We start from the raw sequence: 16,643 nt of genomic DNA, 5'->3' as shown, positions 1-16,643 counted from the left end.
CAAAAAGGGGAAGCACCTTGTTAGTCTGAGGTGTTTAAATTAGAAATGTTGATTAAATCAGCCAAAGGGGGCTTTGGATTGCTAGACTTGAATACTTTGATAGCTGGAACTTGATAATCAGCCTCAGGAGAAGGAATAGGCTAAATAAGGAAATAGACCTTGGTAGCTAGCTTTAGTAATGCAATCTAGTGGTTTTTAGCAATGCAGCGGAGGGGAGAATGGTCGGAAGAGGGTTGGGGAGAAGGCAAAGCCAGCCAGAGCCATACTTGCCATGCTAGGGTTGTCTAGACTTCCTTTGGTTCTGAGGCTATATATTCTTCTCATGACAAGGGAAAACATGCAGGAGGATTCTTTGCTACCTAGTTTAATGATGTCTTAAAATAAGAAGAAAGATTTTCTGCTCACATTCATCTCAGTATGCAGTTTAGGGCCTTGCACATATGCCGATAATGAATGTTAGATGAACTGGGAAGAGTTAAGTCAGATAGCAGAGATGACAGGAGATGAAATTGCAGACTCTGAGGATGTCAAGAAAACAGTTTCTAACACTAAGGTTTTTTAAAAGGCAAAGAAGCCTTTTTCTTCTCCTCAATGAGTTCCCTAGGACATGAAAAAAAAACCTGACTTGTATCAAGATACCACCAACATTGGAAGTTCACAATACTTTCATTGAGAGAGAATAATTCTCTTTGTCTTCAGGAAAAAAAATCTGGCTCTTTTAGTCTTTTACATCTTTTCCTCAAAGGCATAACAAATTAGATGCCTCTTAAATTGATTCTGTTCTTAAAATACAGAGCCAGAGCTAGAGCCAGGAAGCTCTACCCTGCCTTTCCTCCTAGTTACTCTAAGCCTCCTCATCAATATAAACATCCAATGTATTTGCAGCACATTCCCCTAACATCCCCCATTCTCCCCTTTTAACCCCTCTCCTCCCTCTCATTAGTTCTCTTTGCTCTCAGTTACTCATATCTTCATGACATCCACACAGATAGGACACTATGTATTTATTACAAGTAATACACACAAATGAGAGAAACCTGGAACACTCGTCTTTCTGATGCTGACTTAATTCATTTAATATGACTATCTCCATTTGTTTGCACTTGACGTAACTTCATTCTTTATGAGTGAGAAAACATCCACAGTGTAACATGGTGACCCATGTTTTCGTTACTCTCTCTGAGGGAACCTTCATGGGTTCCCCTAACGTAGCTGTTGTGAGCAGTGTCTCAATAAACATGCGTGTGAACATGTGTGAATGTCAGGCATACAAGGATTGATTGACAGTAATGAAATGAGTACTTAGAGATCTGGTTTGACTCAGACCCATGTGTACCATTTAAATTAAGGATGATGAAGCTTGCACATCATCTAATCAGGGGATAATTGTCAATGCGCAAAACACAACTCTCACATAAAGCACCTTAACAGGGAAATAAGAGATAGTTCATTCTGGAGCCATTTTAAATGGCCATGGCTCAAAACTACAGATTTAGGTTACCCCAATTTTTATGTTCCAACTTAGAAGCAGCTTAATGGAATTTTATAGTTTTACAGAACATGGAAAGTCATAAATCAAGACAAGTTTAAAATGCATTGGTAGGTACATCAGAGGGGCAATTACAGCAGGATGAGGGAAGTCTCTTTATTGGCCTCAGATGCTATGTGATAATATGTTCTCATGCTTAGGTTACTGGAAACTAGTGGTCCACTGACATTCCAAAAAGGGGTTTGTATAATAGTCACAGTTAGTTCCAATGCAGGGGTGAGTAAAGCTAGCCCAAGATAAGGTAATTAACCCCTGGACCTGCAACTTTCCAACCTTCCAACATCACCCAAGTTTTAATTGGTCTATTTGCAAACACACCATCTTTCCAGGAATTCTTATTTACATGAATAGGAAACTGTGCTGTTGTTATTGTCATGTGTATTGACAGTAAAAAGAACAAGTGGGTTGACCCAGACCCATGCATACCGTTTACATTAAAGATGATAAAGCTTGTATATCATCTACTTCATAGGTAATGCATTATAGATGTTGCTACACTGTGAGAAAGCAAGGACCTGAAATGATAAGGGCAGCCAGGATATCTCACCTGGGCTTGCTGGTGGAGATTCATCTTGGTGCTGACTTTCTGCCTTGGTCATTGTGAGAAATTCTCCAGTGAAGAGAGTTACAATACCTTTTCAGGAGTTTAGTCAGAGGAGGGCTACTTTAACTGCATCTGAATCACCAGTGGTTTCAGTTCAAAACATTGCATCTGTCAAAGCAGTGTGTTCAGGGGCGTCACAGTTCGATCCTCTTACTCCAAAGGAAATTACTTTACTGTTGACATTTTTAGCAACTGATAATGGACTCTTGACTTCCCAGAGTTCAGTAGAGCACTCCAGAGCTCAATAGACTCGATTTGATTTACCTACTATAAGACTGTGGTGGTTTGAATGAAAATGGTCCTGGTAACTCATAAGGGGTGGCATTATTGGGCTTGTGGCCTTGTTGGAAGAAGGGTGTCACTGAGGGCAGGCTTTGAAGTTTTAGATGCTCATGCCAGGCCCAGTGTCACTCTCTCTTTCTACTGTCTGCTCATCCTGATCTAAAACTCTCTGCTCCTTCTCCAGCACCATCTACCTGCATGCTGCCATATTGCCCACTATGATGATAATGGACCTGTAAGCCGGCTTCAACTGAATGTATTCTTTTATAAGAGTATTTTTATAAGTGGAGTCATGGTCTCTTCACAGCAATAGAAACCAAAACTAAGGCAAAGACTATACTTCACATCTGTATTTAGCGTGTCACCACCTAGTAATGACCTCAGAGCCTTCTTTCACTTTTAATAGTGACCTAAAATCTCACTAACCCACCCAGGCAGGCCTTGTATTTGCCATCTGCCTACCTCAGCCTACTGAGGAGCTTGTGCCATGAGCCCTGGCTAGTTTGGTGCTTTCTGGGCCCTTCAGAGGTCTGACTGTGGTAGGTATGGCTGTTTAAACTAAAAGAACTATACTCCACAGGAAGACTAACAGAGTCAACTAATCTGGACCCTTGGGGCTCTCAGAGTTTGAACCACCAACCAAAGAACATACACGGGCTGGACCTAGGCTTTCCCACTCGTATGTAGCAGATGTGCAGCTTGATCTTCATGTGGGTCCTGACCAACTAGAGGAAAGCTATCCCAAAAGCTATTGCCTATCCACGGAATATGTTCTACTAGCTGGACGGCCTTGCCTGGCCTCAGTGGAAGAGGAAGCACCTAGCCTTGCAGAGACTTGAAGTACCATGGTGGGAGGGATACCCAGGGGGCCCACACACACTCTGAGAAGAAGGGGAGGGGGTATGAGGGAAGGATTGTGGAAGGGGATAACCAGGAGGGGGCAGTGAGCAGGATATAAAATGAATACGTTTAAAAAAATTATTAAATTTTTAAAAAGGACTCCGGAGAGTCCGCTCCCTTTCCTGAAGGATTTGTCCTCCTGTGTCTCACATATTCTGTGAGTGAACCTTTGTAGCATCCTCAGCAGATGTGGTTTTTGTAAACACCCTCCAACCCAACCTATAAACCAGTTACCAGTGCTGAATCACTATAACAAGTCACCCTCAAGGTAATCAATATCTTTGTCAGAGGGGACAAAGTACATGTCTAACAGTTGTCTGTGTTTCAGTATGACCAAATATGGTCATTTATATTTACATATAGATACACAAGTCCATGTAGAGTATTTTATAAAATTATATCCATAGACATGTATTACTTCACATACTTACACATTGTGTGATTGAAATCCAGATTTTCCTCAGAAATATTATCTATGCACTGAATTTGCACTGGAACCTGAACTAAATGTTCTTAAAAACTGTATGAAGGTAGTAAATATATATTTATAGTACATAACCAATAATAATGCATATTAATCAAAGCTCGGTGGCAATTTAGGTAATTCTTATCTTTTATAATATTCCCTAACCTGAAATAAGTGTTTTTAAATAATTAATTTTATTTTAATTAATGCATATAACTCTTTTAATAAATTTAATTTAACTGCCTATTTAAGATTTAATTTAAAGAGCCACTCTCTAATACATACAGCCTGACCATACAAATGTTCTTAATGCCAGAGATGATTTACACTCTAAAATCCTCAGGGAAAAAACAGATAAAAAGCAAAATGGATCAGCACATCTTGAGTAGCTAAACCATTATTTACTGACTAGGTTAAGTACACGAGAGGGATATTGTCAAAACACTCAACACTGCTGCGATAAAATTAAATCACGTCAGCAGTTTCCGCAGCCAACCAAAGAAATATGTAATATGTAGAGAACTGTACATCATTTTAAAGGAAAAAAAATATCACCTGCTTAGCTTGACAGCCTACCTTTATCTGGTGATTAAATTCTAAGGATATAAGATCCTGAGCTTCCATAAAAATATAAAGTGTATCTGTAGACTGGATTTTATTAATCTCTTGATTTTGACCGTCTTGGTTTTATTCTTGGAATAAACTGGGAAGTGTATTTGTGCTTGCCTTCCAAGGCATAATTACTATGATTTAAAAGTTGCAGTAACTTATGAGCTGTAAAACTAGTAAATTATATCCAGCCTGTAAGTAGAACTAATTATAAAGCTGTTGCTTGATTAAGGTGTTTATACTAAAGAGTATTAAAGGGATTAGTCCAAAGCTTTACATCCTGCAGCACAGAATTAATATGCGGGATTTAAACACTCAAATTAATTCAGGTACAGCAAACAATTATATGAAATAGGAACACTCGACCCAGCTAATGACCACAGTAGACCTCCAAGCTAATTTATAACCATGTACTTATTGACCCCTCTGCATGTTCACAAAGGACTGTTCTCTGGCTAATCCCTGCCTGCAAGCCACTGTCATAGCTCTGAGTTCTGGGAGACAAACATGAAGCACGTACCCTCTGCTTTTCTTACGCCAATGACAGTTCTGTTAGTAAAATACCATACCCTGCCAGTAGATACCCAGGAATGATAATCATCACCAAGAATGGGCCTTTACTAAGAACCTGCCATGAATATTCCTTTCTTCAACAAACAGTCTCATTACACTCTGAACTTGACCTTTTTGAGAGCTTATCAGCTAATTGGAATAAATAAATTAGAAGCAGAAAGACTAGGTTAAAGTAATAGCCTGGCAAATGTAAGGTTTCAGATTCTTGTGTCGAAAAGTGATTCATGTCATACTGCAGTCTACTGCCTAGCCCTTTCCCACAATTCTGTGATATAAACTCAGTTCAGACCCCCAGCAATCCACTCATTCATGATATTCACTCAACAACCATTACGTTTGTATTTTGTCCAGTGTAGAACATTTATTTGAAAAAGAAAATTGACAACGTGCTCTTGTTCCAATGAACCAATATACATGAAGTTAAGAGGAAGAAAAGGTAAGCACACTCTTAATGATATACAGACTTGAAGACACACAGATATGATAGAGGCACAAAGAATTTGGTGAGTCATAGTAAGATAACCCTATAGGTAATGTGGATACAATATAGAAAGCAGTAGACTTAAAGGATACGGTCAGACGTTCAGACTTGATTGTGTTACTATATCTGTAAATTAAGACAATTCCTTCAAGATATCTAAGACCCATTGCTTAAGAAATGTATATACATATCTCCTTTCTCTCTCCCTCTCTCTTTCTCTCTCTCTCTTTCTTCTTTTTCTTCCTTCCTTTCTTTTTTTTTCCCTTTGATTTCTTTTAAGACAGAAATGTCTCTGTGTAGTCCTGGCTTCCCTGGAACTTCGTTTGTAGACCAGGCTGGCCTCAAATTCAGAAAACCACCTGCCTTCCCTCCTTTGAATAATGGATTTAAAGCATGAACCACTATGTCCTGTCAAAGATCTAAAAAAAGTTGTGTGTTTACTGTCATTGGCTATCAATGAAATATGTTGGTGGTAATGTTCTCAATTTCAATTTCTCTCTCTCTCTCTGTCTCTCTCTCTGTCTCTCTGTCTCTCTCTGTCTCTCTCTGTCTCTGTCTCTCTCTGTCTCTCTCTCCCTCCCTCCCCTCCCCATTTTATGTATCCCAAGCTGTTGGCCTTGAACTCTTATTCTCCCATCTTGGCCTTTTGAGTGCTGGGATTATAGACGTGTACTGACATGTCCAACTTTATTGCTTAAACTTAAGAACTTGTCCATTCAGTACTTCCATTCATTTATAGTATCACTGGCAATATAGTCTTCTCTTTGATGAGATAATACCACAGCAAGAATGAATGAAACATTTCTCTTCTCCCAATGGCAATGTTATAATAATTACTTTATCTTGATCCAATAGGAAGCTTGGTTTTCTTGTTGTTTGGTTGGTTTTTATTTTAGTGTTTTCATGAGCCATGGAAAGTTCTATATGATGGAGCACCTTAAAACAGCAACACAAGGGCATCAAGAATGAAGTCCTAAAAGGAGTCTCAGTCCAGGCTCTAGACATCCAGCCTTGGATGTGGTCCTTCAGCTGCTATATGCTGGCTAGAATACTGGAAAATACCAGAGTATTGCCAGACCAGAAAACTGACTCCAGCTCCCCAAGAGACAGTTCCAACTACTAGAGTCAAACGAAGGCAGATTGAAAATGACACAAAAGAGACTGATGTGTCAGACCCTTGGCTTACCAGAGACTCTCTAAGAAGTTAAGGCATCTGGCTCCCTTCACTACTCATCCCCTGACATAGTCCCTCTATAGCTTCTGGAAGTATTAGAATCTAAGAGAAACTACATATGCCTACATCTAACTTATCTCCCCAATTAGGACTAAAACTACTGATATTAAAACCCCAAACTAGAGTTTATATGTACAAGCTGTCCAATAATCGATTGTTAACTGAGTGAATAAATTTGTGGGTCGTTTTTATCTCAGTCTATGAGTTGGCAATTGGAAGCAACAATTTGGCAGTAACAGACTTCACATAATCCCCCTCAGTGTTTGAATACCATTCTACGGGAACCATTTTTAAATTATGCTATCTTCAGAGATGACCAGGATGGAGAGTCACTTGGCATCTCATCTAGTGGGGAAAGCTCCTCTGAACCAGTCTTTCAGTAAAGCGTACAGTGTCAGTCATGCAGAAACTGGGCTGTATGATCAACATCTAGCCCCTGTGCAGAAACATTGTTTCCGAGCAATATGGAAATATGAATTTGAATATTTGATATGATGAGGGTTTTTAAGAAGCAGGAGTAGAGAATCATGGATCTGTACTGTCAATAAATATAGAGCTGGAATCTCTCAAGAGCTGGACACAGTGTGCTTTTCAGGGGAGATCCTTGAGTCCTAAAAGCTGGCATAAGGTCTGTAGCATAGTCAGTTTCTAAATAATTACTTATTTATAATAATGGAGACAGTGATGGTAATCAATTGGAGAAAAGCAGGTGCAACTTCAGGCTCTGACTGAGGAAACTCAGAAATGAGGACCCAGGCCTTGGTGAAAATCTATAAGGGTATCTGGGTATTCAACAAGCAGTGCAGGGAAGTAGATAGGGCAAGGGCCCAGGGCAGTGGGGAAAACTGAAGTCAAAGGAAGTCCAATGTCTGCATATAAGGAGCTTTGAAGTATAAATATTCACATGGAAACTGTTCCACTACCCCATGGGCCTTGTATTGTCTGTCACTCTAGGTCAGCAAAGCAAGTAGAATGTTCAGATGTCTCAAGCTGCTATTCTGGAAGAAGGAGAGGGAGAGAGAGAGAGAGAGAGAGAGAGAGAGAGAGAGAGAGAGAGAATGTGTGTGTGTGTGTGTGTGTGTGTGTGTGTGTGTGTGTGTGTATGTGTACCATCAGCAGCCAATACATACAGAACCCAGAGCATGTAAACCAGTAAAGGCCCTAAAAGTGACTCCCTAAAAGGTTCATAAGTCACCATCAGTCCTAATTCAGAAGCTCTATAAAAAAAGAAACAAAAAATGTAAAGCAAAGTTAGAAAAAAAAACTACATTACTATACAGGAAAACTAGAAAAGAGTTTGGCTCACCTCAACCACCTTTCGTAAATCTTCACCAAGCACATAAGTCTATCCAGCTATCTATCCAGCTATAATCTATCTTTAACCCTCTCAAAAAAAATCAACAAAGTTCAAAGCATCATTTCCACTTTAAGATGACACCGCCACCACTTCTGACTTAGATAAAGCACATACCTCTTAAATGATAGATTAAAAAGGTCAAATTCAATTCTGTCTCACTCTATAGTCCATTCCTTGGAACATTAAGTCATTCTATGATTGTTTTGTATAAACATCAATGTTATTTAATATGATGTTATTCTACTATTGTATATTTGCTAAGCTAACATAAAATACTTTCTTTCTAAATGTATTTATTTGTCTTTAAAGCCCACAGAGAAGGATATCACAAAGGGATTGAATCTGCAATTTAATTTACTCTAATGTCTGGTGAATCCATAGTGTTTAGGATGTGTTACAATATGGAAAAGCATAGCTGTTCCCCAGAGACTCAAGAACTATCAAACTAACAACTGGATAAGACGCTATAAGTATTTTTCCAAAACTGTGAACTCTGAGCCCTAGACTTTCTATATAACTAAAACAGAGCAATTCTTATGACAAATATTTTTGGTAAAACCGCCTATTACTTCTCAGAGCTTTTAACATCCTCATTCAACTCTCCAGCTTTTGCAAGAGTGATTTACTAACATGTTTTGAAAATTTTATGAAGTATTTATTAGTATTTCATGAGATATTAGTGGCTCATGAAATTTCCTTTAAGAAGCATTGGACTGTTGTATACACATGCATTTGAGAGTGTTACACCAAAAAAAAAAAAAAAAAAAAAAAAAAATACGGTAACTGTGGTGGTTTGAATAGGTTTGGCCCTTATAGATTCATGTGTTTCAATACTTGCCCATAGAGAGCGGCATTATTAGGAAGTGTGGTCTTATTGGAGGAGGTGTGACCTTGTTGGTGGAAGTGTGTCACTGTATAGGTGGGCTTTGAGGTCTCCTATGCTCAGTCTCAGACCAATGCAGAAGAGAGTCTCCTCTTTGGCTACCTTTGGATCTAGATGTAGAACTCTTGGTTCCTCCAGCATGCTGTCATGTTCCCTGCCATGATGATAATGAAATAATCCTCTGAAACTGCAAGCCACCATCAATTAAATGATTGCCTTTATAAGAGTTGCCTCGATCATGGTGTGTTGCAGGAAATATTTTAAAAAAAAGAAAAAAGAAAAAAAAAAACCAACCCAAGGCACCAACCATGCTAATCCCTGCTACTCTCTGACCCGGCAGTCTTGCCACCTCTGCCTCTAAGCTAGTCCCAAAAGTAACTGATCTTAGTTCTCTCACAGCAAGTTCTGCTCACATTCCTAGCCATCCACCCTCTAGGGTCAGAGGTCTCAAATCTCAGTAACCCAATAAAATCAAAACTTGTGGCTTATAATTAATCAGTCAGATTTATATATCATTAAATTCTCAATCCACAGGATACCCACACAATAATTTCAGAGCCAAAAGATAATGATATAAGCTGCCCACCTAGACAGACAAGTTATCCCGGTTATTCTATCCTCTTATGATATTCATAGCTTCCTGTGGCTATTTAAAGCCACGCAGAATCTGGACCATCCTGTTCTTCCTCCATCTTCCTTCCTTCTCCCCTGTTCTCCTCTTCTCCTTCTCCCCCAAACTTTTCAGCTCCATCTTCCCTTCCACTGCCCAATCACTGGCTCTAGCCTTTATTTAACAAGAAGTCACTTTTGTATGTGATTCACTCCTCATCTGCAGCCTTTCCCTGGAGAGCGGAATCAGCACCAAAATACAAGCAAAATCAGGGCTACCCACAACAATGGTGTCTATTCACAGCAATGAAAACTGAAACTAAGAGAGTAACTGCATCAGAAAACCAGGATCTGGAACGGGGTAGAAGGAGCAGAGATGCAATCTCTGCTCATTCTCCTGACCACACTTGACAGACAGAGGAACAGCAGTTGGAAAATGCAGTCATACACCTAACTACACAGCTGTAATATAGATAGAAGCCTTGCTGTTCACATGTTTACTTATCAGATGATTCAAAGTAGAAACCAAGGGCAAGAAAATATATTTCACTTATGTAGAGATAGAATCAAACACATGCCCGTGGCATTATAAAAGTTTAAACTCAGCACAGGGTAGAAACCACTGAGTAAATCCTAGATCTGCCATTTACAGGAATGCCACATGCTGACCTATTTATTTCTTTTTATGCATGTCAGAATGATGTGCCCTTACTCCACTTCCAGGGAATGCCTGGCAAAAGTGATCTGAAAATAAGCAAGTGATTCCTAAAAGAAATAGACATTCTTCATACTTCTAGAAAATGGGTTTTTCTCCAAACAATATTTCCTTACATTAATGAACAAAAATGGCTAACTTCCAATAGATAGCGAAATTCACCCAACACTTACCATCCCACTTCAATTATACTGTATTCTAACAGTGGAAATTTAACCTATATATTTCCCCTGTGGTGGGAGCTCTCTGAGTACCATTTAGTTGGTATGTTTTAGGATCGATGCTCTTGATTGTTCGGTAAATTTCTTGTTAATCTGGCTGAGTCAGACAAACCCTGACTAAAGATTCAATGTTTGTGAAATAGGAAGTATCATAAATCAAAGTAACACATCTATGTAAATGTTAATGAACTTGAAGCTTAAAGCACAGGCAAGAACTTTTGGGAGAAGATAAACTAAGTAACCAAGTGTAGTGACATTTGTATGTGAACCAGTGAAATATATCCTATAGTTCAGAAACATAAACAGTGACTCCAGGTTATATATCCCTATTGAAAGAAACACACCCATCCCGAAATAGGTCTAGAACCCCAATTTAGCAATTACAGTACAAGAAAATTCAGGCTTTATTTTTGTCTCCAAATATGGATTCAAACAAGAACTCTGTGTGAAGTATACCCAGCAATGTTGTTTTAAAAAGGATATATTCTATTTGTGTGGTGTGTGTGTGTGTGTGTGTGTGTGTGTGTGTGTGTGTGTTGCCCACAAAAGCCAGCAGGCAACATTGAATGCCTTGGAGCTGAAGTTACAGGCCTTTGTGAGTTTCTCAATGTGGGTACTGGGATCTTAACTCTGGTTCTGAGATAAAGGAGTAAGAACTCTTCATAGTGAGCCATCTCTCCAGCCCCAGGTCTATTGGGTATATTTGTTTCTTATCTTTTTTTTTCTTTTTATTTCTTGTTTGTTTTTGTTTTGTTTTGTGTTAGTTAGTTAGTTTGTTTGTTTGCAATGATAGACCTTTCCCTACCTTGAGTCATAACAGTACCCTCATCCTGAACTGGTAGATGATGTTGTGTATAAGAGCATGTTAGGGTGCTAAGCATTCCAGATCTAGATTTGAATTGACTTCTGTGATCTCTGCATGTGATTTAGAAATCAGCATTAAGGGATTGGAGTACAGTTGATAGAGCCCTCTCTTAGTATGCATGGAATCCCTGGCCCTGGTCCCTGGTGCCAATGAAAAACCTGAGTGGTTATGCATATCTCTAATTGCAGACCTGGAAGTTACGGCCCATTACCTGTTGTACCCTAAGCAAAGCAATTCTTACAGATGACATTCTCCTTTACATGTAGTCATTTTAGCCTCTGTTTTTGATAGCTTTGCTTAATATTAATAAGGTGCCTTTATCATGTCCATTTTGTTCATTAGTATTTCATTTTTATTGTCCCTTCACTTCTGTGAAATGAATGATGCAATGGGATAAAAGTTTTGCTTTGTATTAACTTTAATCTGTTCATGCACACATACACACACGTGTATACATATGCGTAGACATATAATTGGGAAGTTTGTAAAACAGGATGTAGTTAAGTCCCAGTCAGTCAAAACATTCAAAATGAGATGTTTAGATAGAGTAAGTATGGAAAATGTTGATGAAATGCAGAGATAAATGTACATGGATCATTTCCAGGCCAAGAAAATGTCACTTGAAAGGATTCCAAAAGAAAAGAAAAACAGCAAACATTTTAACCTGTTGGATTTCACATCTGTAAAGTTTCAGCCTCAGGTCATGCTGAAACTCCATCATTAGAAGGACTGAACAATGAGCCTTGATTTTTTTTTTATACATTCAACTCTCACTTTTAAATAAAGTACACTTCTGTCTTAAATGTATTGGGGAAAATCATGCCACACATGATAGATCGTGCATAACAAAATGAACATTGCAGAATGTTTTATTCTAGCCATCTGTCAACATTTTTCCATAGACTATAGGATTTTTTTCAATGTTAAGATGAAAATGGGAAAGCTTCATAATGTAGTTAAGATTTTAAAGAATTTTATTTAGCTAGTAACTACACAGAACAGATGCAATTATGAAGCTTAAGTAAAAGTGATGTTTTCTGTGAGTTATACTTCAATGGAATGACTATGTCTTGTGTAAGTAAACTACATAATTAAATGGTGCTCACATCATTCAAATTGTGGCTTTATGTGAATTTCCTTTCTTGTGTTAAAATATGCCAGGAAGCATTACACTGGCGTGTGTGTGTGTGTGTCTGTGTGTGTGTGTGTGTGTGTTGAAACATTGTATTTTATATTTTATCATCAAGCAGCAGACCTTTTAAATGAAAGTTGTAATGGTATAAAGTATTTCTAAGAAGAGAGGGGAAAGAACAAAAGAGAAGGGAAATGGTAACAAAGAGGATAATCCATGAAGACAGAACTTAAAAAAAAGGTGAAGTGATGTACAGATTTATTTATTTCCATGCAAAGACAGTATCCAAGACTCCTTACAGTAGCATTTAGCTACACCGCTTTGGCTCCCAGCAGGTAGCATGGGAGCTATCTGGATTAGAGAATGAAACACACACACACACACACACACACACACACACACACACACCGTAGTTAATTTTAAAATGCTTGGCTAGCTTGAAGGCTGGGCAGTTCTAATCCTCCCAGCAGCTAGCACATATTTCCCTCCTATAATCCTGGCTTAATGCCCTCTAATTCTATATTTTATCTTTGTTGCAGTCGGTCCTTCTGGGTGGCTCCCTAGTCTTTGCTGCCTAGGATACTTCTCACCTACATTTCGAATGATTTTCCTTCTGCAGCTCTAAATCTGATTTGTCTCTCTCCAAATCATGGCAATTCTCCCCCTTCTTTTCTCCCAGTTCCTAGATCACACAATCAAAAATTTCTGCCCCTCTCTCTGACCAGTCATTGGCCATTGGCTCTTTATTGACTGATCAAAAACTAATTGGGGACAAGGACCTTCGGCATTTGGACATACAGATTCCTGATTGACTCAAAGCATTAGAACCAATCCCCAATACCATACTCATGTTTGTTAGTGGCTAACTCCAGGTTCCAGTAGTGAGGATTCCTGTGAATAGATGGTCTACAAAGCTTGCTTCACAGACCTATCACCCAACCTCAGGGTAATACAGGTCTCAGGTACATGCTTAAATATTCAGACTTGTCAACTCTAATAATCTACACTCTATGAAGGGCCAAAACTACCTGCCCCCATGTGCTGGGATACCAGCTATATAGAGGCTACCTTCTGATGAATTAGCAATGTCCAAAATCCTTGTTTACTCTCAGAGAATATGTTCATCTTATTTACTTCAATTCCCTGAAAAAAAAAAAAAGATAAATACACCAGTCTAAACAGATAATTTAAACAATACCATTCAAAAACAACTCTTATCTGACATAATATTTTTATAAACTATTCTAAGTAGTTTGGATCAAAAAGCAATCTTTTATGATATGCATCTCACCCTCATGTGCCTCTTCCTTTATGTTGTATAACTATATGGATGGATGACTGCTATAGCACTCTCTGGTGAGGAGGAGACCCTTGTGCGTGCATATAGAGGATATTTTTTAGAGTATCCTAGCTCTCTGATGAGCTCTGTGACAATGGCCCTCAATACCCCAGCTTCTAATTACTCTGCTGGCATTTAAACTCAGTATGATTCTTATAAGTCTCTGTCTTCCTTACTTTCTTCTGTGTCCACTCCCCCTTCCTTCTCCTTTCTCTCTCCCTCCTTCTCTCCTTCCTTTTTGACACACTTTACATTCTGGATGACATCCTTGATTTCAGTTTACAGAGGTGCCATGTCTCCCACTGAGGCCATAACTTAGGAGTCCATCCAAACTACACCATCAGAATAGTTCCCCTGTTACCTCATAGGGGGGGGGGGGGGTGGCACTCTGTACTACACAGTATTCAAGGTTTTGTTTGGAGTAAATAGAATGTAGGGGAACAAAGTGAAGTTATTGCTATCTTAAACAGGCTTTCTACTACTGTGATGAGACACTGACCAGAAACAACTTGGGAGGTAAGGGTTTATCTCGTCTTAAACTTCTGAGTCACACTTCTCGCTGGAGGGAAGCTAGGGAAGGAACTCAAGGCAGGAACCTAGATCCAGAACCTGAAGCAGAAGCCATGCAGGAATGCTGCTTCTTATCTTACTCCTCGTGGCTTTCTCAGTCTTCTTTATTATATAACCTAGGACCACTTGCCAAGAGGTAGCATCATTTCCACTGGGCTGGGCAATCACACATATCAAGAAAATGTAATAATGTGAAATAATGTAAAGGGGTGTGAAAAGATATGCTCTGTCTCCATATGTGAACTATAAGCAAGTTTATATTGCTCCTCCCTAAGTTAGAAGTGCTTCTGTGAAGTATGAGTAAACAGTTCTTGAGCGGTGTCATTGCTGACTCTTTTCACAGCGAAGTCTCTGAAATAAACGCCCTCCATTTTGAGCTCATGCTGACAATACTACGCAGCAAAACAATTGGCCCACACAGGGTTTACTGGTAAGAGGTTCTTCTGCAAGAAATGTGTTTAAATTTGAGAAAAAGGCTCTAGGACTGAGCTTCTCAAGGAAGCCTTCCCTGAACTTATCGTTGTTATATGGGAGCTGCAAATGAGACACAAGGTAAAATGGAGGCACTTAATCAGACCCAAGATGTTTTATTAAAATAAAGTGATTTTTCTGTCATCTCTTCTGTATAGTGAGCTGACAAGAGCTGATTCAAGATTCATTTCTACTTACAGGGCAAGTCCACTTCAGGACAAGTATACATAGATTCACACACACACACACACACACACACACACACACACAGAGAGAGAGAGAGAGAGAGAGAGAGAGAGAGAGAGAGAGAGAGAGAGAGAGAGAGAGAGAGAGGTGGGATTGGCAATGATGGGGCAGCACGGGATGAGGCCTGGAAAAGGTACTGATAAGGACTTAACAGGTGTACAGTCTTCCCATTCCTGAGGTCTGAGAGAAGGACAAGCCTGCAGCAGGAGCTAATCAAAGTCTACGTCATCTGAGTATCTCATGCAAAATTGAGTAGCTCTCACATTCTGTGTGCTAGTAGCTGCTCTTTTCCCTGAGGTTGGCCAATTAACTTCTATTTGAGAAGATCTTTTGAGTTCTGTACTGACAGCTAATGTAGCCAGAGAAGGACTCGTAAACAACACACTTCTGCAGATTATTTCAATGATTATTTCCTGACTCCAGCTCCACAACTTCCTGCAATTAGGCTACATTCTGGGGGAAGACACAGAGTTGTTACATATTTGATCTCACCATGGCATTATCTTCCAGGTCACACAGGGAATCTGGAGAGCATGGTGCTAAAAGCCCATCCAGGAGTCAATCTGCTTCATAAACAAGTTATCAGGGGGCTTCTCTGAAGTCATACAATAGACCCAAAGAACCAAAGCCTCTTAAGCTTAATCTTGATTATCTTGGGTGACTCGTAACTCCCCGCACATGTTCCTGTAAGGACAATGTACGAATAGACATCACACCCAGACTGGCCTCTCATCCTTGCCATCTGCTTCTTTGAGCATGTGGCACTGGTCTTTCTACAAGAGATGAAAACTGGTGCCATTTTCTTCAGTATCAAGTTACAATGACCTGCTTCTGTGTTTATCAGGCTTGGTTCTGAGACTCTGGGATGATCTGAATGATTCCTTTTCAAGGAATTGCTTCCTCGAAGAGATTTTCAACAATATCAGAGTTCCTCTGAGGATCGATAAAGATTGCTGAGCAAATGCTTCTGTGCTTTGAGTCAAGCATCGGTTATCCTATTTAGCTATTTTATTCAATTCTACCAAGCTACTGACTATCTATCCAAAGGAAAACTGTCCTTGATTCATCATCTAGGGGCTGACATGTTTATTATACCAGGTGTCCTATGCATTACCAACACAAAAGTTTTCCATCAAATAATTCCATCCTTCAAAAATCACTAATTTGTCTTCTGGGATAAGTACAGAGAAAATTAATATGTTTTATACTTAATGTAGAATAAGTCCACCTCAAGAGGAAATTGAATAACAGTATTTAGTTTGGGTCAAACTTAGATCTAAACCATGGAAATTTTATATTTAATTCTGTTATTAATTTTAGCTGGCAAATTGGGATATGAGCTATTTTTTAGTGATGCTTTAAAAAGCATTATTTTATGCTGTTGCTGTTACTTGATTATTAAAAATTGAAAGGTTTTGGTCTTTGATTTTTTTTTTCCTGAAACAAGTTTTATAGCTTGCAAAAGCAGGAATAGTTATATGACTGTAAAAGTCAAAGGCAAAAATGTGAGACATTCTGAACTATGAAAGTGTCTATA

This window comes from Arvicanthis niloticus, chromosome 14 (genome assembly GCF_011762505.2).
Source record: "Arvicanthis niloticus isolate mArvNil1 chromosome 14, mArvNil1.pat.X, whole genome shotgun sequence".
Taxonomy (NCBI): domain Eukaryota; kingdom Metazoa; phylum Chordata; class Mammalia; order Rodentia; family Muridae; genus Arvicanthis; species Arvicanthis niloticus.
This window is presented reverse-complemented; position numbering follows the sequence as displayed.